Source organism: Vicugna pacos, chromosome 5 (assembly GCF_048564905.1).
Source record: "Vicugna pacos chromosome 5, VicPac4, whole genome shotgun sequence".
Classification (NCBI taxonomy): domain Eukaryota; kingdom Metazoa; phylum Chordata; class Mammalia; order Artiodactyla; family Camelidae; genus Vicugna; species Vicugna pacos.
The window spans coordinates 76682508-76704409 of NC_132991.1; the positions used below are offsets into that span (position 1 = coordinate 76682508).

At 38.3% G+C, this 21902-nt stretch overlaps 1 long non-coding RNA gene across 1 annotated transcript; it reads left to right on the forward strand.

Annotated features, from left to right (window-relative positions):
• The first annotated feature begins 1962 nt into the window (after window positions 1-1962).
• Window positions 1963-21677, forward strand: LOC140696463 (uncharacterized). Its single transcript, XR_012072849.1, has 3 exons — window positions 1963-2039; window positions 18958-19108; window positions 20192-21677. It is a non-coding gene; the product is annotated as an uncharacterized lncRNA (long non-coding RNA).
• The last annotated feature ends 225 nt before the right edge of the window (window positions 21678-21902 follow it).

Genomic DNA, 21902 nt, shown 5'->3' on the forward strand with positions numbered 1-21902 from the left:
GGTTTGGAGTAATTTGTTCCACAGTGATGGATAACTGATAGACATATAAAGATACGTGAACGTTAAAATTCACTGGTAAATATAACTTCAGCTATAAAATGCAACTCTCGTTTGCATAATTCTCAGGGAAAAGAGTGTTCTGGAATGAACTTCAGAGAAGTTCCTCTATAACATCAGCAGTGATCATGCTTAATATATGGAACAATTAACACAGAGGATTAAGTGTTAGCTCAAAAAAAAGAACTTGCTTTCTTGGGATATATTATCCACTTGTTTGAAAACAGAGTGTATTCTTGAAAAATAAACATTTGATTAAGCACTATCTAATGTAAAGCACAAGATGTAACATAGACTGTCATCAGCAAACCGCTCCTCCTGGCATGTGTAATTTTGGTATGTGGTCATTTTTTTTTTTTTCTCAAGCGATCTTAGTATTCTTGTTGGAACCATCTGGCAATACTATTTCCAAACATGCATTAGGAGTTCCAGTTTGGAACTTTGCATGGAGCTATGCAAATAAGGTCAGGGATAGTTAGAGCTATGAACTATAATTGACAAAAGACTTCAGTCGAACAGAAGTTCTTCTGTTTGCCAAGCACTGTGCTAGATGCTTGAAACAGAAAACTCAGTCAAGTGTGAATTTTTAAAAATGCAAAGATTCTGAGAACTCTTTTAAGTAATAAAGGCATTGATACAAGGGCTAATCAATTCAAAAGGATGGGAGAAGAACCAAAATGAAAATCATGGGTCACAAAGATAAGGTCAGGGCCAGCCAAGAGTTAAGTAATTTCCCGGCTGAAGAGAGAGTGGAGTTTCAGTAAACACCATCACAATGCCTGTTAGTTTTAGATTTTTCTCTAATATGATTACAATATTAGTTGTTGAATAAACTCAATTCTCAATTAACTCTCGTTCTGTGGGGTGGGTTCCATTATCCTCAGTACTTTTGACACCATATAAACTGTACCTGTAAAACGTTTATACAGAAATATGTATGTCACACTATAGTTAATTTTTTAAACCTTTACAACTAAAAAATTTTAAAAAGAACTGCTTAGTAGGTACACCTATCCTATACCTCCTAAGTTCCCTTCTAAGGAGATATCTTAAAGAAAAATCTTGTATATGTGCACAAGAAGTCATGTAGAGAATATTATTTGCTGTATTGTTTATAATAGATAATAATGAAAAGTTTAATAGGGTATTAAAGTATAGTTTCTTTCATTGCTTTGCATTTTAAGGTTTGCCTAGATGTACTTGCTTGTTTATTTTTAACATTATCTTTAGAATCAACTTGTCTAGCTCTAGGGGAAAAGTTCATTGGTATCTTTATTGGTCTTGCCTTAAACTTAATATACTAACTTGAGAGAGTTGATATTTCTATGAGGTTAAGCCATTCTATCCAAAAACAGAGAATATTTTCCCGCTTGTTTAAGTTTTCTGGGTTTTTTTCCTTTCATATAGTTTGCAGAGCCATCCCTCTCTTACTGTCAGATCATTGATGTGGGTGGAGTGGAGCCCAACCTGATTGCAGGGAAAGAGTGGTCACATGACCCAGGTTCTATCCATCAGAGTAAACACTGGGTTCAGGAATGGATACATGACCAGACTTGGGCCAGTGAGCATCAGCTGGAGAGCTGTTTCTGTATCTGTAAGGAAAGAGAGACACTCTGCTGGTGTCGCTGAAGCAGTAGAATATAAGGAAGGCTTTGATTGTTTGCAAAGAGTCTAAGAACAAAGCCAACACCAAGAAAAAAGATAAGTCAAGGGGTGGAATGTGTCAGGTGCCTGCCAGCAATCCTTGTATACCAGAATCCAGCCTTGTCTGATCATGTACCTTGGAGTCAGTACGTTTATTTTCTTTAAACCAGTTCAAGTTTAATTTTTATTGCATACAACTGAAAGAGACAGCATAACTAATATAACACTTTTTTATTATTTTGGAATTCCCTGTAGAGCATGATTCCATTGTTATCAAATCATTTCTGTCTTCTACCTTGGTCACTCTCATCTCCCTTTATCCGGATCTAAGTCTTGAGGTAAGGGAAGGACGTAGTGGGGGTGCCCAAGTCGCTTTCTCCCTAGAGAAAGATGAGCAGTCCACACACATCACTTTCTCTGCAAACTCCTTTGTCTCTATAGCTAAACAAAAGGGTCCTTGCTCAGAGACAAAGCAGTTAAACTTATAGTAAAGATTTCAGTTCAGGAAGAAATAGCCTTTCTGGATCTGGTCCTTTTCAGCCACAAGATACTGTATCATATGCATAAGACTCCTGATACCAGTGATTCTGATACAGCCCTTTTTTCTGAATGTAAAAATCAGCCTTCCAGTTATCATTTTACAAAGTGAAGATATGCTTTATAACTGATTAAACGCATATATAGGACAGAAGGTATGAACCTGGAGCTACTGTTTCTAAGCAGTTTAAATATGTGCAACCAAAAGCTATAAGAGATCTTTAATACACCTGTCCTCATTTCACATATTCCGCTGCTTCTAACTTACCACAAAACACAAAGAGCCCAGCAATACAAGAAACCCAGCAAATGTGCAGATAGCATTTCCCAGCAGGGGCCTCAGCCTCTCACAGCAGGGGGCTCTGCCTCTCAGTGATGTGAACAGCCTGTCACAGACTGACTTTCCAGCTGATGCTGCAGTCTTCTTACATTCTGGATAAGCAATTTCTATACTGTTATTTTCTCACATGAATTTCACAAACAGTTCATATGAATTTGGCACTACCTAGTCATCTGAAATTTCCAAAGATATGACATTTCTATCCTTGGAAAGATGAAGTAAATGTATAAAAGTATTTCAGAATTTTGCTTTAAATATTATGCTATATATTCCAGTTATATATTGTATCTTGGCAATCATAACCTTGTTTCTCTTTATACATTCCAGATTATATAACGTACACTCTCTAAAAAAAAGTATCAGAATCTCTAGAAAACTGTTACATCCAACTATTCTTCCTATCTTAAATTATTAAGGATTCATTATGTGCTCAGTTTCTTGAATTCTGCACTAGAATTCATTCTTTATTTCATTCTTCTTCCTTTATTTTCCTCCCCTTTTCATTCCTTCCCTCTCATCCTTTCTTCTTACTGTGTGAGTTCCTTTGCTAGGCCCTGGGTTAATGTTCTCTATGTATGTATTCATGTATATTGGTGATGGAGTTAAATGAATCTGTTTTAGGTACATTGACTTGACCATAAGGTTTGCTTACTGAGGGATTTAGGATGTCTTCGTATATCTGGAGGAATAATGGAGCAGGCAAATCAAGAGTATATTTGCATCAGGGGAGGGAAAAAAAAAGTTTCTTCAGAAAGAACTCATTCTAAGGAGAGAGTCAATATGCACGTGTTAGTTGTAGGAGCAAGGGTAGTAAGTCCTAGAAGAAAAGGGCTACAATGAAAGAGTGAGAAAGCCAGATGATGTTACCATAACAATTGAGGAGGAGACCCCAACTTCCACCTCCCAACGAGGATCAGCAATTAGACAGCTATCCATGAACAAAAACAGCTCTGGGAGGGCTTAGAAGTCCCCTTTAAAAACGTCAGCAATGCAGTGTATCTTCACAACCAGGGAGAGGAGAACGAGGTGAGTGACCAGCTTTACCAGACTTTCAGGGTACTTCTTGAATGACCCTCACCTTATCCAGAGACCAACAAAGCTGAGACACCTAGAGATAGCTAGAAACAGAAGAAGGGCAGGGGCTACCAGAATCAGCCATGAAGCAGGAGCCATGCAGCAGTGGCAGCCATCAGAACAGGTTCCCAGTGACCGGCTCCACAGAGGACCCCAGCAGCTCTCACTGCTGAGGAAACCATGGGCCAGGACAGCTGCCACAAGTTCCCTACAGATCTCACCAGTGAGGTTTTCCCCTCTACAGGTTTTTCCATTTGCAGACACCAGCTCTCTCCCTGCTCACTCCCCAGCCATGCCCTCCCCATCCCTAAAAGAGCTGGGATCAATACAGGTAGCCAGCACTGGCCTCTGCTACTGTGTGAGTGTAAGACACCAGCCTAGATTCCCAGCAGCTGGCCCCCACCACTGTGTGCTTCCAAGACTACCCCCTCTGGCTGTGCACCTGCAAGACTCTGACCCAGCACCTGTAACCAGCCTTCAGTGCCACGCACTTGCACATGCCCATGGGGAGACCCTGCTACCACAGGAGTACACACTGATAGCCAGATCCCCCCAAAGCTGATTATGGGCCCAGACCTGGCCCTGGTCTGTCACTGGCCTACACTGCTGGCTCACCTGTAGCTAGCCCCTAGCTAGCTGTGCATGTGCATGCCTCCTGGCCCAACTTCCATCAGTGGCCCTCACTTCCATATGCACACCTGTGGGGATACCCTGTAGCCATATGAGTACACACTGGCAGCCAGGGCCCCCATGGCTGCTAGCATGCCCACAGTTGGCCCCCGCACTAGCTACTGGCCCTGGCCCCCGACTACTACGTATATGTCTGCATCTAGCCCCTGCTATGATACAGGCACCTGAAGTCAGCCCCCACAGCCAAGTGTACGCAAAGCACCACTGCTGCCCAGTTCTGGTGACTGGAGGCTCTGCTAAAACCTCAACAGGCCTTGCAGCCACCGTGGAACCCCCACAGTGCTTGTCAAGAACCACACAGTTGTCAATGCCAATGGACCCCAGCAGCCTAAGCCAATAAGACATCACACACACTGCCCCCCAGACCCAGAGTTACCACAAGTTCCTGCACTTGGTGCCCTGTACCCCTAGACCCAAGTATGTAGCGTGCTACAGTGTGCACTCACCATCAGGTGAAATTCTTCCCATACCAAAGTCAGTCCATAAAGTATGAAAGAGGTGACTGCTTCTTCAAATGTGCAGATACCTATGCAGGGTTACGGGGATCATGAAGAATTAGGGAAACATGACACCACCAAAGCAACACAGTAAACTTCCACTAACAGACCCCACAGAAATGGAGATAAATGTATTTCCTGACAAGATTCAAAATAATTATTGTAAAAATGCTCAGAGAGCTACAAAAGAACAGAGATAAACAATTTAACAATATCAGGAAAACAATGCAAAGACAAAATGAAAAGTTCAAGAATAATATAGAAAACATAAAAAACAACCAAACAGAAATATAGCAGCTGAGGAATATAATGACTGAACTGAAGAATTCAATATAGAGCTTCAATAATTAATTAGACCAAGCAAAAGAAAGAATTAAAAAAAATTCTAAAGTAGATCATTTGAAATTATCCAGTTAGAGGAGAAAAAAGAAAAAAAAACAAAAAGGAATGAAGAAAGCAATAGAACTTGTGGGACAAAATAAAGAGAAACAATCTATGCATTATTGGAGTGCCAGTAGAAGAGAGAAAGGAACAGAAAGCTATTTAAAGAAATAATAGCTGAGAATTTCCAAAACTGGAGAGAGAGTTGGACATACAAGTTCATGAAGCCCATAAATGTCCCCAAAATTTAAACCCAAAATGATCTGCTTCAAAATATATTACAATAAAATTGTCTAAAATCAAAGATAAACAGAAACCTTGAAAGCAGCACGAGAATAGAAGCTTGTCACTTATAAAAGAACCCCCATAAGGCTTTGAGCAAATTTCCCAGCAGAAACCTTACAGGTCAAGAGAGAGTAATATTATATTTCCAAAGTGCTAAAAGAAAAAAATTTTTGAACCAAGAATACTTTACCTAGCAAATATGTCATTCAGAATCTTTAGAATGAGAGATAAAGACTCCCAAACAAAAGCTAAGGGAATTCATCACCACTAGGCCTACCTTACAAGAAATGTTGAAAGGAGTTCTTCAAGTTGTAATGAAAGGATGCTAATTAGTAACATGAAAACATATGACATATAAAACATACAGTAAAGGTAAGTATATACCAAATTCAGAATACTCCAATACAGCAATATGGTGGTGTGTTGATCATTTAACTCTAGTATAAAGGTAAAGGATAGAAGTATTAAAAATAGCTTTAGCTACAATAATTTGTCAGTGGGTACACAATATAAGCACATGTACATTGTGACATTAAAAACAAAAGGTGGATAAGGAGTAAAAGGGTAGAATTTTTGTATACAATGGAAGTTAAGTTACAGTCAGCTTTGGATAGACTGTTAAACCTGTAAGATATTTCATAGAAGCTTCAAGGTAACCACAAAACAAAAACCTATAGTCTATAAAAACAAAACAAAGAAAGGGAATCAAAATACACCACTACAGAAATTATGAATTCACAATGGAAGACAGTAAGAGAGGAAGAAAGGAACAAAGGAACTAAAAACCAGTGAGAAAACAATTAACGAGGCATTAGCAAGTCCTTACCTATCAACAATTACTTTAAATGTAAACTGATTCAGTTCTCCAATCAAAAGGTATTGAGTGCCTGAATGAATTTTTTTTTTAAAAAACCAAATTATCTCCTGTCTACAAGAGACTCATTTCTGCTTTAAGAACATACATATCTCAAAGTAAAGGGATGGAAAAATATTTTCCATGCAAATAGAAACAAGAAAAGAGCAAGTATAGCAAAAACTATACTTAGATAAAATACACCTTAAGCCAAAACTGTAATAACAGAAAAGAAGATTGTTATATAATGATAAAGGGGTTAATTTATCAAAAATTGTATAGCTCAGTGGTAGAATGCATCCCTAGCATGCATGAGGTCCTGGGTTCAATCCCCACTACCTCCACTAAAATAATAAATAGATAAATAAATAAGCCTAATTGCCACCTCCCCCCCTCAAAAAAACTTATAATAACAAATTACATAAATACATATGCAACCAACATCAGATCACCTGAATATATTAAGCAAATACTAAAATATCTTAAAGGAATAATGGAAAATAATACAATAATTGTAGGTGACTTCAATACCTCACTTTCAACAATGGACCCATCATCCAGACAGAAAATCAGTAAGAAAACATTGGACTTGATCTATACTTTAAACCAAATAAACCTAACAGACCATCCAACAGCAGCAGAATACACATTCTTCTTAAGTGCACACTGAACATTCTCCAGAATAGATCATATATATGTTTTTTATTGAAGTATAGTCAGTTTACAATGTGTCAATTTCTGATGTATAGTATAATGCTTCAGTCATACATGAATATGCGTATATTCATTTTCATATTTTTTTCCACCATATATTAGGTCACAAGACAAATCTTAGCAAACTTAAAAATATTAATTTCATACCAAGTACATTTTTTACCACATGGTATGAAGTTAGAAATCAGAAATAAAAGAAACATTGAAAATTTCACTAATGTGTGGAATTTAAACACACTACTGAACAACCAATGAGTAAAAGAAGAAATCAAAGAGGAAATGAAAAAATATCTTGAAACAAATGAAAATGGAAACAACATATCAAAACTTATGGGTCACAGCAAAAGCAGTTCTAAGTACGAAGATTATAACAATAAACGTCTACATTTTAAAAGGGAAAAATCTTAAATAAACAACCTAACTTTACACCTTAAGGACTAGGAAAAAAGAAAAAACTAAGCCCAAATTTAGCAGAGGGAAGGAAATAAAGATCAGAGTAGAAATAAATGAAATAAAGAATAGAAAAAAATGGAAAAGATAAACAAAGAATTGATTTTTTTGAAAAGATAAACAAAATTCACAAACCTTTAGTTAGAGTAGCCAAGAAAAAGAGAGGCCTCAAATAAATAAAATTATAAATGAAAGAGAAGGCATTAAAACTGAGCATAGAAATACAAAGTATTATGAGACTACTATGAATAATTATATACCAACAAATTGAACAAGCTAGAAGAAATGGATAAATTCCTAGAAATATCCACTCTACCAAGACTGAATCATGAAGAAACAGACCAATAATAAGCAATGAGACTGAGTCAGTAATCAAAAACCTCCCAAGAAGAAAACTCTGGGACCAGATGGCTTCTAGAATGAATTCTACCACACATTTAAAGAATTAACACCAATCCTTCTCAAACTCTTCTGAAAAATTGAAGAAGAGGGAACACTTCCAAACCCATTTTTTGAGGCCAGCATTATCCTACTACCAAAGCCAGATAAGGATACACCATCCACCATGATCAAGTGGGATTCATCCCTAGGATGCAATCGTTCAACATATGCAAATCAATAAATGTAATAGGTCACATTTATAGAATGAAAGATAAAAATCATGATCACTTCAATAAATGCAAAAAAAATTTAACAAAATTCAACATCCTTTCATAATAAAAAACCTCAACAAAGTAGGTATAAAGGAACATACCTTAACATAATAGAGGCCACATATGACAAGCCCACAACTAACATCATACTCAGTGGTGAAAGGTTGAAAGCTTCCCCTCTAAAATCCACAGTTCCTCCACTAAAATAATAAATAAATAAATGGGTAAATAAGTAAACAAACCTAATTACCTCCTCCCCCCCAAAAAATCAGAAACATGACAAGAGTGCCCAGTATCACCACTTCTATTCAATATAGTACTGGGAGTCCTAGCCAGAGCAATTAAGTTAAAAAAAAAAAAAGAAAGAAAGAAATGCAAACAAATCAGAAAGGAAAAAAGTAAAATGTCTCTGTTTATGGTTGACATAATCTTGCATATAGAAAATACTAAACATTCCACCAAAAAAATGTTAGAACTAATAAATAAATTCAGTAGTTTCAAGACACAAAAATCAACATACAAAAATCAGTTGCATTTCTATACACTAACAATAAACTATCTGAAAAAGAAATAAAGAAAACAGTTTTATTCACAATAGCATCAAAAACAATAAAATAACTATGAATAAACTTAACCAAGGAAGTAAAAAAATCTATATACTAAAAATATAGGATATTGGTGAAAGAAATTGAAGAAGACACAAATAAATGGAAAGATAACTATGTTCATGGATTAGAAGAATTAATACTGTTAAAATGTCCATACTACCCAAAGCAATCTACAGATTTATTGCAATTGCTATCAGAATTCCAAAGTCATTTTTCACAGAAATAGAAAAAAATAAACCTAAAATTTGAGTGAAATCAGTAAAGACCCCAAATAGCCAAAGCAATCGTGATAAAAAAACAACAACCTTGGAGGCATTACAGTTCCTGACTTCAAACTACATTACAAAGCTATAGTAATCAAAACAATATGGTACTGGCATTAAAACATACACATTGATTATGGAACAGAATTAAGAGCTCAGAAATAAACTCAGGCATACTTACAGTCAACTAATATTTGAAAAAGTAGTAAAAAAAATTCAGTGGGGAAAGGATAATGTCTTTGATAAATGGTGTTGGGAAAACTAGATATTTATATTCAAAAGGATAAAATTGGACCCCTATCTTACACCTCTCACAAAAATTAACTTGAAATAGATTAAGAACTTAAACACAAGACCTGAAACCTGAAAAGTAAAACTCCTAAAACAAAGAAAAGGGAAAATACACTTTAACATTGGTCTTACCAAGTATTTTTTGGATATGACACCAAAAGCACAAACAACAAAGGAAAATATCAACAAGTGGGACTACATCAAACTAGGAAGCTTCTGCACAACATAAGAAACAATCAACAGAATGAAAAGGCAACCTACTGAATGGGAGAAAATATTTACAAACTGTGTATATCTGATAAGGGGTTAATATCAAAAATACATATGGAACTCATGTATCAAAGCAAAAAAAAAAAAAACTAACAACAAATAATCTGATTAAAAGTGGGCAAAGGACCTGAATAGATATTTTTCCAAAGAAGACTTACAAATGACCAACAGGCACATGAAAATATGTTCAACAACAATAATCATGAGGGAAATGCAAATCAAAACTAGAATGAGATATCTCTTCATACCTGTAATAATAACTATTATCAAAAAGACAAGAGGTGGATGAGGACACAGAGAAAAGGGAATGCTTGTGCACTGTTGGTGGCAATGTAAATTGGTATAACCACCATAGAAAACAGTATGGAGATTCCCCCAAAATTAAAAATAGAACAACCATATGATCCAGCAGTCACACCTCTGGTTATAGCCAAAGGAAATGAAATCACTATCTCAAAGAGCTATCTGCACCCTCATGTTCAATGCAGCATTATTCACAATAGTCAAGATATAGAAACAACCTAAGTGTAGATGTATGAATGGAAAAAGAAGTATATATATTCATATATATTGTATTCATATATAAAAATATTATTCAGCCATAAAAAAGAAGGAAATCTTACCATTTGCGACAAGGATGGCATTATGCTAAATGAAGTAAGTCAGAGAAAGACAAATATTGTATGATCTCACTTATAGGTGGAATCTTAAAAAGCCAAATTCATAGAAGTAGAGAGCAGAACAGTGGTTCCCAGGGGCTGACGGGGGCCGGGGCGGGGAGCAGGGTAAGTAGGGTGAGGAAAATGAGATGTTGGTCAAAGGATATAAATTTCCAGTTACAGGAGAAATAAGTTCCAGGGATCTACTGCACAACATGGTGACTCTAGTTAACAGTACTGTATTTTATACTTGAAAGTTGCTATACAGGATTTTAAAGGTTCTCACAAAAATGGCATCAAAATGGCAATTACATAAGGTGAAGGACGTGTTGACTAACATTATGGTAAATATTTCACAATATATATGTCTATCAAATCATCACAGGGTACCTTTTAAACTTACACAACATGTCAATTATACCTCAATAAAATTGGAGGCGGGTAGAAAGAGTGAGAAATGCTAAAACAGACGGAAGTTCAGGGGAGCAGAGTGATCGGCAATGAAGCCAGCAGCCTGGTTCAGTGTCAGAAGACGGCACCCTCAGTATTTATTATTCATGTTCTCGCAGCCCTGGCTGTCCTGAGTCCAGCCTGAGGGGCAGACTCAGCTGCCTTACTACCACCTTGAGCAGCGTCTAATACAAGGCAGTACTAGGTACCAAGGCGGTGGAGTCATCAACAAGGAAAACTGACTGTCACTGAGGGGCATCAATGGACACTCCCATAGGCATCAATGTTTTGGGCTCCCATAGCAGCAGAAACTGTCACCTCACCCAGGGTCTAGAGTGAACTGTCTCCCAGTACTTACCATCAAAGCTGCAAAGAGCCAAACTATGCCTGTATTACGAATCGTTACCATCCCAACATCTAACACAGCACCTGACACTTAGGAGGCATACACTGAATATTCATGGGATGAATGAGTGAATAAATGGATGAAAAATGTATGAATGAACAAACTAGGAAATATTGGAGTCACTGGATATACATTTTCAACCATAGGAATAAATTTCAAAAATTGTCTTTAAAACTGTTTGAAGGGAAAGTTAATGAAAACTTAAAGCTCCAATCAAGATGACTGAGAGCAGTCTCAAGGAGGCAGAACTGGCATTTGATTGTAAGCAGAATCCTAAGCAAGTGTATCAGACCCGTGTTTGAAAAACCACATGAGTAGAGGATGATCAGCCACATGAACAGGGGAAAACACAGGATCCCAGAGGAAGAAAATGTTTACAGGTAACTATGCCAGTGTTACCGAGAGGAAAAGGAATTCTGACCGAACACTAAACATTTTGAATTTCTTGGCAGCATCATCCCTAGAAGTACCTTAATCTATCCCGGCTGGGGGATACTTCTTGAATCAAATTACTCCCAATATTTGGATTCCTTGTCTCCAATCTTCTGTCAATACAGGCATTCTCATTTCTTGAGGGTTGTTATAATGCATCCTAAAATTGACAAATTTATACACAGGAGACAAGCCTCTGAGAGCTGACTTAATGGCACTGTCTCAGGGTGCTGGCAGAATGAGAGGTCTGAACCCCACTGCTGAGGACTAGCTATGCCCCGATGGTAGTCAAACTCCCGGAGTGAAAGCCACGAGCTATGGAAAGTAGTTGGTGGCTGGCTGGTCTTCTAGAAGTGACTTCTCTTCCTTGCCCTATGCCTTTGCTAACATCACCTGACTCTGCAGAGAGCCAGAGAAGGACAAGAGGAAAATGGTAAAAAGCACTTAGCAACCAGTGAGTTTGTAATAGACACAAAAAAAACTCCAGAGTCCCCCAAAATGCATAAAGAATTTTTAAATCTCTGGATTTTTCTACAAAGAAAATAAAAGCAGAACCAAAGAAAATCCATTTTGTGACTGTCATTATGACCCTATACTTTGTTGGACCAGCGTCTCTGGGAAACTTCTTTTTACACCATATTTATCCCAAATCTAATAAAATTCAAAGTCACTTACTGTTTGTTTCTTTGCATCTCACAAAGTCACCAATTACCTCCAAATTACTAAGTTCATCCTGCTCATTGATTATCTTGATGCTGCTGAAACATATAACATTGTAGATCACCAGCTCTTAATGGAAGCTTTTTTCTCATTAGGCACAATAATGGAACAACATGCTGCCTGTCTCCTGATCTCTTCAGTGACTCCTTCATTAATTCTAATTTCTCTTCCTTATGCTCACTGGAGTTTGGGTCTTCTGACCTACTCTTATGTCTTTCCTCCTAGTGAGCCCTGATCCATTCTAACTATTCCAACCGCACTCAACCAATATTTGGATTGAGCCGCCCCTTTTCTGGGTGATACGCTACTACCTTCCTAATTGTGACTCAAGCCCAGCCCTGACTGTTGTCCAGAACGTTAGATGTGTGCCCTTCACAGAACTCATGGACATTTATGTGTTGATGGCCTACCTTTGCCTCCAAGAAAGCACAGTAAAAACATGTGTACTTTCAATTGCAAGCAACAGGATGTTCAAATCAAAATAGCCTAAATATAAATGAAAATCATTTACTCAAGCCCACGTGAAGAGTGAATTTCAGGATTCTGGCTTTTCTCTCTTTGTCTCAGCTCTGCCCTCTTCTGTGGGTTGCATTAGTACTCAGGAAGGCTATTGATCTTAGCACTTTTTTCTTAGAAATCTCTGCATCATTGAGCCAAGGAGAGAAAGAAGCAAATGTGCAGGCCAAAGACCAAAAGAAAATAAAGTTGAGTCAGAGGTCCAAGTAAGCCACTGTCTTATATACCCATAGAAGCCACAGTAGCAGAAATATGGAAGGCTGGAGGCTGGGGATGCTGATACAAGTTTTCAGACTGCATGCTACTGTCTGGAATTTATTTCAGTGGCTCTAGAACTTCTGTAGCCATCCAGTTGCCACAGCCACCTCTGTGAGGCCCACCACGATCATACCAAAACAGACTCTCCGTCCAGTGACATTCTGGACTAGTCGTGTTCTCAGTTGTGGTTGAGTGTAACATACATACAATAAATCATCTCTTATGCTGCTTAAAAAAAAATTCTCAGGTGGGCTTTCTTGCGGTAACAAATGATTACAGCAATTCCAGGGCTCAAATGTACATCTCGGATTACAGGAAAGGAGAGTCTCTCTTCCACAGCCACTGAACAGAAGCTAATGGCTTTATTCTGACTGATGAATTGGGGTCAGCATCTACCTCTGAATGGTCACTCTGGCCCGAGAAATGCTTTGAGCCATTGGTTTAGGTCACAGTTCCAGGGTCATTCCTGAATCAGTTGCTGGGGCAAGCAATGATTAGCTTAGGCCAAGCAGAGCCTTTCTCTGGAGCAAGAGATGTGTGAGTCCCACCAAGAGCACAGCTGCTACATGATAGGAGAAGGGTAGAATGGACACAAGAGAGGCAACCAATCGTTTCAGCTACAGCTTGTCTATTTGGAACCCATTGAAAAAGAAGAATTCTGTATAATCAAGTTTCCAGAGAGCTAAGGGTACATCACCCCTGATGTATATTAACTGGTTTGAATAACATAGTTCAAGTGTACTCTTTATATCTACTTTTAACAGAAGTATATAAACATAAGTTAACCATTTAATGATGATTTAAAATTATCCTGCTATAAATTTATTATTGTATCAATTACAATACAGGGACTGAACCCAGGAGTTACTGAACTGTGCATGACTGTGGCCCATTAAATGATCCCGAACACTATGCACTTCAACAAATTGTATCTACTTTTTATGACTTTTCTTTCTCTTCCCTTTATTTAAATTACTACTTCTAATTTACAGTGGAATTAGGAACCATGTAATGAAGCTTTTTAAATTGTGTATAAATTAACAGTAAAAAGAAATTGCCTAGGTGGAAATATACCGAACTGTGGCTGCCTCTGGGTAGGGGCATTAACTTGCTTTTATTCACCTTTGTTTCCTCATTATTTCTTTTCTATAATAACTAAGAGTAACTTTTATGATCACACGCGTGCGCGTGCGCACACACACGCACGCACACACACGCAAAAAAACTGAACAAAGTAAATAGGATTTGGGTGGTGCCTTAAAATTCCCCAAGTGGAAAAATGCCCCAGCTGTTAATTATCATAGCCTGTGACAGATCTTCTATCAGATTCAAGTCCTTGTTGCTGATTCTCTGTTGCCTGGTGTGTTCTGAATCACGGAGTGTATACACTTGAGGAGAAGAGATCATAGAAAAGTCAAAACATACCAGGGGGCAAGTCAGCTACCTACCTATTGTGAGGCCTTGACCTGGTAGCTCACCACCAGGCAGACTGGGCCTCAGCCGTACACAGGGAAAGCCAGTTTTGCCTGTGTCTCAGGGTGGGACACATCATGGAGATGATGACTGAACACTGTGGACAGTCATAATTGACATGTGTGCTTCTTACCCAGAATACCAATTTAATAACAGACAATGAAAAAGAACTGCTACTCAAAAGGAATTTTTCTTCCAGCATAGAACCATATGAGGAGCCAAATTATATTTAGAAGGTTGATTTGGTCAGTATAAAATTAGAACAAACTAGGAAGTGCCATAAGGCTAAAATAGCCTGGTACATCCATCCATCAGCATGCTGGGTCACAGCTGCCAATCACACCAGACTGCCCAAGGCCTCAGACCACTCCGAACAGTGTTTTGGGGGCACTGCCAAACTGTCTCCATGACTCACCATTTTGTGTACTTCATTACCAAACAACCCCCTTTCTAATGAGCCATTCTTTTTTTAGATCAGTTAATATGATCACAAGCTATGGATAAAGATTAATGCTCTTAAAGTTACTTTTTTTAAACATTTTTTATTGATTTATAATCATTTTACAATGTGTCAAATTCCAGTGTTCAGCACAATTTTTCAGTTATACATGAACATATATATATTCATTGTCACATTTTTTTCTCTATGAGCTACCATAAGATTTTGTGTGTATTTCCCTGTGCTATACAGTATAATCTTGTTTATCTATTCTACAATTTTGAAATCCCGTCTATCCCTTCCTACCCCCCACCCCCTTGGTAACCACAAGTTTGTATTCGATGTCTATGAGTCTATTTCTGTTTTGTATTTATGCCTTGTTTGTTGTTGTTGTTGTTGTTTTTTAGATTCCACATATGAGCGATCTCATATGGTATTTTTCTGTCTCTTTCTGGCTTACTTCACTTAGAATGACATTCTCCAGGAGCATCCATGTTGCTGCAAATGGCATTATGTTGTCAGTTTTTATGGCTGAGTAGTATTTCATTGTATAAATATATCACATCTTCTGAATAGAGAGCCCAGAAATGAACCCACAAACTTTTGGTCAACTAATCTTCGACAAAGGAGGCAAGAATATACAATGGAATAAAGACAGTCTCTTCAGCAAACGGTGTTGGGAAAACTGGACAGCAGCATGTAAAACAATGAAGCTAGAACACTCCCTTATACCATATACAAAAATCAACTCAAAATGGATCAAAGACTTAAACATAAAGTTACTTTTTATACTTCTCTTCAAATATAGCTCTAGGAGAGCAGTTTTCAACTTCCAGGGCTGCCTAATGGTTACCTTCCACTCTCAATACTACATTCAACTTCTAAGAGAACTGAAATCCAAATAGAAAAAAGTTCAAATAAATATAAAACCAAATGCATTATCTTCCCCACTGCTTCTCCACCAAGCCAAACCAGTTCCCCTAAATAACTTGGCTTTTTAAAAAACCTTAATGACAAAAGCTCATCTTTGACTCTTTCTCTCTGTTGCCCCTTATTCTTGTGGTGGCCAAGTCTTGTTGATTCCTCATTCTCAATGTCTCCCCCATCCATTGTTTTCTTTCCACTCCCAAAGCCCCCACCCCCTTTTTTAAATGTCAACCTGAATCACTATGATAGGCCAGTAATGCTGCCTCTTGTCTCTTCTCTATTATTGCCCTATTAACCTTCTAGAAACTTTCTCAAAATATTTAAGGACGCCTCATTACACAAGGAATGAAGTGCAAATGCCTTAGACCAGTGCTCAAAGCCCTCTTAAATTTGGTCTTTACATTCTGCTTGGCTTCGTTTTCTGTGACCCTCTATTTTAGCCTTTGTAGTCTCAGTGTGGACAAATGAAAAAGTCAAACACAAACAATGCTTATGTTTTGTAATGGAAACTTACTGGGAAGAAGTCTTAGGAATTAACACCAACAGATACAGTCTGCAGATTTTCATTTTAACAATTCATTCAGCTTTTTAAAAATTCCCTGTATTTACCTTCACTCATACATACTTTCATAGAAACACAGCTAGTTACCAGGTAATCAACAGATATCCATTGTTGCAGTAATGCTTTTGAAGGAAACCTAAAGCTGTCCAATGTGAGTCTTAATCCAATGACAGCTTCAGACACGCATCGCATAACTCGTATTGACTTGTGACCTACCCGCATTCAGAAATATCCCAGAACATAAATGTCTCTGACATTTAATATGATAGAAACTGCTTATTTCATATGCAGGATGTGACCTTGAAGGACATAATGTGATTTATCAGGTATGGTCACCTTTCAATAAGAACCCAACACAAAGTGATTTGAGCAATAAAGGGAATATTTTGACTCATGTAACTCAAAACATGACATAGTTACATCCAAGAGTTCAAACACGGTCACCAGGAAACATCTCCATATTTCAACTTTGCATTTCTTCATGCTTCATTCCCCAGTAGATTCTTTCTAGATAGGAGCAAAGATAGTCACCAGCAACTCAAGTCTTAGCAACCCCAGCAAAAAGATGGTGTCACTTTCCCAATAATATCAATATGCATCCTGGACTCGATGACCCAGTTCGATCATATGCCCATTACTGAACCAATCACTGTGGCAGGTTATGTTGTCTTGATTACCGAGAATTGTCTCATATACTCCTGCTCCCTGCTGAAGCCACAGGATGGGGTCAGCACCAGTGAACTAAGATTAAGAATGGAGGAAATATGGTTTTGCCAAGGAAAATCAAGGTGCTGTTATCAGAAGAGAGAAGAGATAAAAAACAAACAGGTGAATACTAGGAGCAGATTCTTACATTCACGGGCATGCCTATTACCTCTTACTATCATATATTCCATAATGAGTCCCACAACTTTATAATCAAAATTTTAAGATTAACTTTAGCAATTTGTATTAATATTTTTAACATCCTACCCTTAACCCAGCAACTCTATTTCTAGGAATAATTGCTATGCTAATAAGTGTTTTCCTACATGCCCAACACTGGCCTATGTACATTACAGATGTTATTTCATTTAATACAGAGCTCGAGGATGAAGTGGTATCATTTCTATTTTTGAGCTGAAGATATTGAGCTGTTAAGTGACTTAAATAAAGATGCACAGCTCATAAGACGTAAAGCCTGAAGTCAGCCTTCACAGTCTTCACCACTATTAGTTACTTCCCTCAGAAATCTCATACAGTCTCATAAATTTATTCTAAGAAAAAATATGACAGGTGAGAAAAGATATATATCCCAGGAGGTTATTTATAAATATTTGTCCACAGAAATCAAGTGTGAAATAAGGTATCAATAAATTATGTCACCCTACATGTCCCTTCATTATCAGTAAATATATACTAAATTCCTACTTTATAAAATAATGAAAGATTAATGACTTTTTTGGTAAGGCTGCGAAATTACAATTTTGTTCAAACCAGCTGTGTAAGCTACAGAACCATCCACAGTCAAGGTTAATCAGACACAGTAAGGCCTTGTGCATTGTTTCCTATCTATCACCCTGCCAGTTTACCATTTAGGAAAAAGTTGAATACTTAATCTATACAACCACTCAAAATACATCTTTATATATTGCAGCTGTCTACTATCAGGCCAAAGGGAGCTTAAGGCTAAATTATTTAACCTGATCACACTCAACACTGGAACATTCCATCAGATGGGAAAGTGAGCAGCCTGGGAGCCCACAGAGCTGCTGGTTTTAACCAGTGCACCCAAGAGTGAGAAGCTTCTGTTGGCCATCAGAAACCTTTGCTCTGCCCTAGTCCTCAAATCAGGGCAAAAAAGGGGGCAGGACAGCAATGGTCCTGAAGCGAATGAAGCGCTTAGACCACTGTAAGGACAGCTGGAAAGGTAGCCATACTGGTCCAGGCTTCTGACATGCTGCCTGGACTGGATGGGAGGAGGGGGAAAACTCAATACATACAACTCTGTAACGTACAGAAAGAGCAATTAGTTCATAATCAGTCTCTTTTTTTAATCGTGCCTCCATTTCTCATTATCCTCAGGAATGTATCCTCAGCAAATATAGCCCTAAAACACTCCTGAAAAGCACATGAAGGAGAAGCTCATTTGCACAAGAGTAATTATTTAGTCCTGTGAACTTTGAATTTGCATAATCCCCTTTCCTTTCCCCACTTTGTAAAGGACTTTGATTTTTTTTTTCTCTAAATGACGTGGGCTGGGAAAAAGAATTAAGCAAGCATCAAAGTTCTCGCTCCTGTGTTCTCAGCTATTACATTAATCTTTAAAATTTTTCTCTCCCCTTTATTAAAAATCAGTGACTCATCCAACTTTACACATAAATCCACATCAAAGTTAATTAGAATCTCGGTAGTCTAATGTTTGTCTCTTCCTCTATTAATTCCTAGAAGCTTGAAGCAAGGCTCTGTGTGTGATTGTAGAAGAAAGGAAAAGAGAAGCCAGTGGACTGACCTGCCGTTTATTCACAGGCAGTGTTTGCGTGGCAGGATTCAGAACTGGCTGCAAGCCCAATTGGTGTGAAGAAGACCCAGGCCTGTAAGTAGCCTTGCTGATGGTCATGCCAGCCTCCTCTGGAACTGCAGTGAGCCCTGACACCAATCCGAAAGAGGGAGGAGGCAGGTAAGAATTCAACAGCAGAGGATACAGCTCTGCTTGCTAACGTCTTTTTCTCTCCCTCCCCTATGATCGGGAAAAACAGCCAATTATTCTTATAAATTGAATTTCTCTCCTTCCTTCCTGTAAAGTTAAAAAAAAAAAACAAAAAAACCCTACCATGCAGCTTTGCATAACATCTGCTAGAAGCAGAGGGGGGAAGTGCAAGAGGGAAGATGAGTGCAAAATAGAAATTATCACTTAACAAGACATTTTTGCATTTGGTTTTCTCAAAGTGTACCTGGATACAAAATGTAGGGAGAGTACCTGAGTGGGACAGGGGATTCGATCTAATATACTTATGAGTGAGAAACTGACAGCACCAGCTCCAGGATTTTATTGCATATTGATTTTGCTTTAGGAGGTTTGTGTGGAAATCACATAAAACAAACTGAGAAAACTAGTTTTCTTCCCTGACCATTCTTGAAAAGTACTGGGAACTCTTCTAAAATATTTTCTTACTTTAAAAAAGTAGTTGCATTATTGACATTCTAAAGTCTAAAGAATAAACAACAGGAAAGCCAAAAATGTATACACCATAACAAGAGGCTTGATTCATTCACAGATAAGACAAGTTAAAGTTTTAGAGCATAATAAATTTATTTCACATTAATACATTTGAAACTACTCCCTGTAAAGCCATATAATTCCATGCTATATGTAAGGAGATAATTTGAAGTCCTAGAAAGACTTAAAACCAGAAGGGTTAATATTGAGTTTAACCAACACTGGAGGATTGATGCAGGCACTCCAGGTCCGTGGGAAGTGTTCCCCTACCAAAGGGCTCTAGGATCCCCTGCCCCTGGCCACAACCCAGGAGCCACCACTTCTCTGGGTGTGCACCTGCTCCCCCACAGCCCAGCAGCAAACACTCTGCCAGTTGGCAACCCCCGAATCCTCAGGTAAGTCCTGAGGTGCAGGTAGAAGAACATCTCGTTTGTCCTTTGGCCTGAGTGGTGTCTGACCCTACGCCAGAGGAATCTCAGCAATGTCTGGTGCCCTGACGTGTTAGCAGTTTAGTGCATCAGCACTTTCCCCTTATCTCCTCAGCTCTCTCCTTCCCCAGGATCTGGCCAGCACTGCAGGACCAAGGACATATTCTGAGAACAGTCGCTGCATTGTATTCAGAACTTCCTCCCTTAGCCCTGATGACTTTGTTCTGGGTCACGTTCCACATGCTCAGATCCTTTCCTCCCAGGAAGTTTCTCACCCTGTCCCACCCCCTTTCTCTCCCCTCAACACAAGCATCATGCAGTCTGACAGCTAGCAGGGAAGCTGGAGAGGCTGAGCCCCAGCAGCGGGCCAGCTCGGCTTCCCTTCCCAGGACGCTCTTCTGCCTCCAATCGACAAGAACTCCAGGCAAGCCGAAACCCCAGAAGTATTGATAATTCCAAGGAAGAGTCCAGAAAAAGGACAGGGAAGGTATAAGGCAGAATCAAGGGCCCTTTCAGTCCCACAGAGCAGTGGCCACAAGATGGCTTTGGATCAACGAATGCTTCTCACCATCATACAGTGTGTCTAAACCATAGAGGTGGGGGTGGGCATCGACGGCTCAGATATGATAAGCAATTTATAATATTCACACTGTCACATAAGACCAGGTAAACCAGACTTGGGTTTTGCAATTTATATAGCCAAGTTCATGTCCTTGTGTCAGCTCTGTCACTCTTCTACCTGTTACTACCCAGTCCCTTTGAGATATGAAAAAGGTTTGTTTTCCAGCATCTCTTGGCCCTTCTTTCTCTAGATGACACATTTAAACTTTGCCTTCATTTTTTAATGTTCAACTCCACCCTGGCTCTTACGGAGCTATTATTATTTTGTATGAAACAAAAGGATAAACACTGAATTTTGACACATCCTCTGTGTAATGCTGATTAACACATACAAATGAGACATTTGTTTTGATTCAATATATGTAACAGAAATCATACAGAGAAGCCATGTTTTATGCAGGGTTAGGGTCTAAAGGCAGCATGTAAACTAAAACCATGTAGCAGCTAAATGTTTTATTCCCTTAAAGTAATTTGGAAGGCATAATTTTGTGTATATACAGCTCTACTTAGTAATATAGATCACTTTCAAATGATTTCACTTAATATGAGACATGAAAAACATAATTTCCAAAAATGTTTAATTTCATAAGAAAGAAGAGTGAGACATTGGTATTCTTCATTGAGTTCTGAATGAAGTAGCTGGTTGGCATTTAAAGTGTATATTCTATTTAAAAAAAAAACATAGCAAAAAAGAAAATCAGGTCTTTAAGGGCTAGACTCTCACAGAGCAGCAAGACGCTCCACTGTGAGAAGCACCGGAGCTGCGACAACCCAGGGGAGCACCAGTTGTTGGTGTCACGGTAGATGCACTATTAGAATGAATATTTTTGTCTTTCTCCAACTTTTATCTTGTTTTTCTGGTTGTGTAGGCTGTTAGCTTGCTAAGCCAAGCACTTTTAGTTGAATTCCCATAAATTAAATTTGTATGTGTAAGAAATGCAGCTCTACTATAGAAGAAAATATATATCAGGTTGATTATCCAGCAATGTTCACTTATTCATTTATTTAATCTGAATATGAAGTTTGATTCCTTTTTACTGGGGGAATTGAGTCTCCTGTTGCCACTTCTGCATGCCCATATATACATGCACATACGCATGCTTGTGTCACACGCACTTACACACATACACACACTGCCACCACCGAGGGGACAGTGACTGAAATACCTCCCTCCAAAATCTCCAGTCAAGGTTTAATCAGCTTCC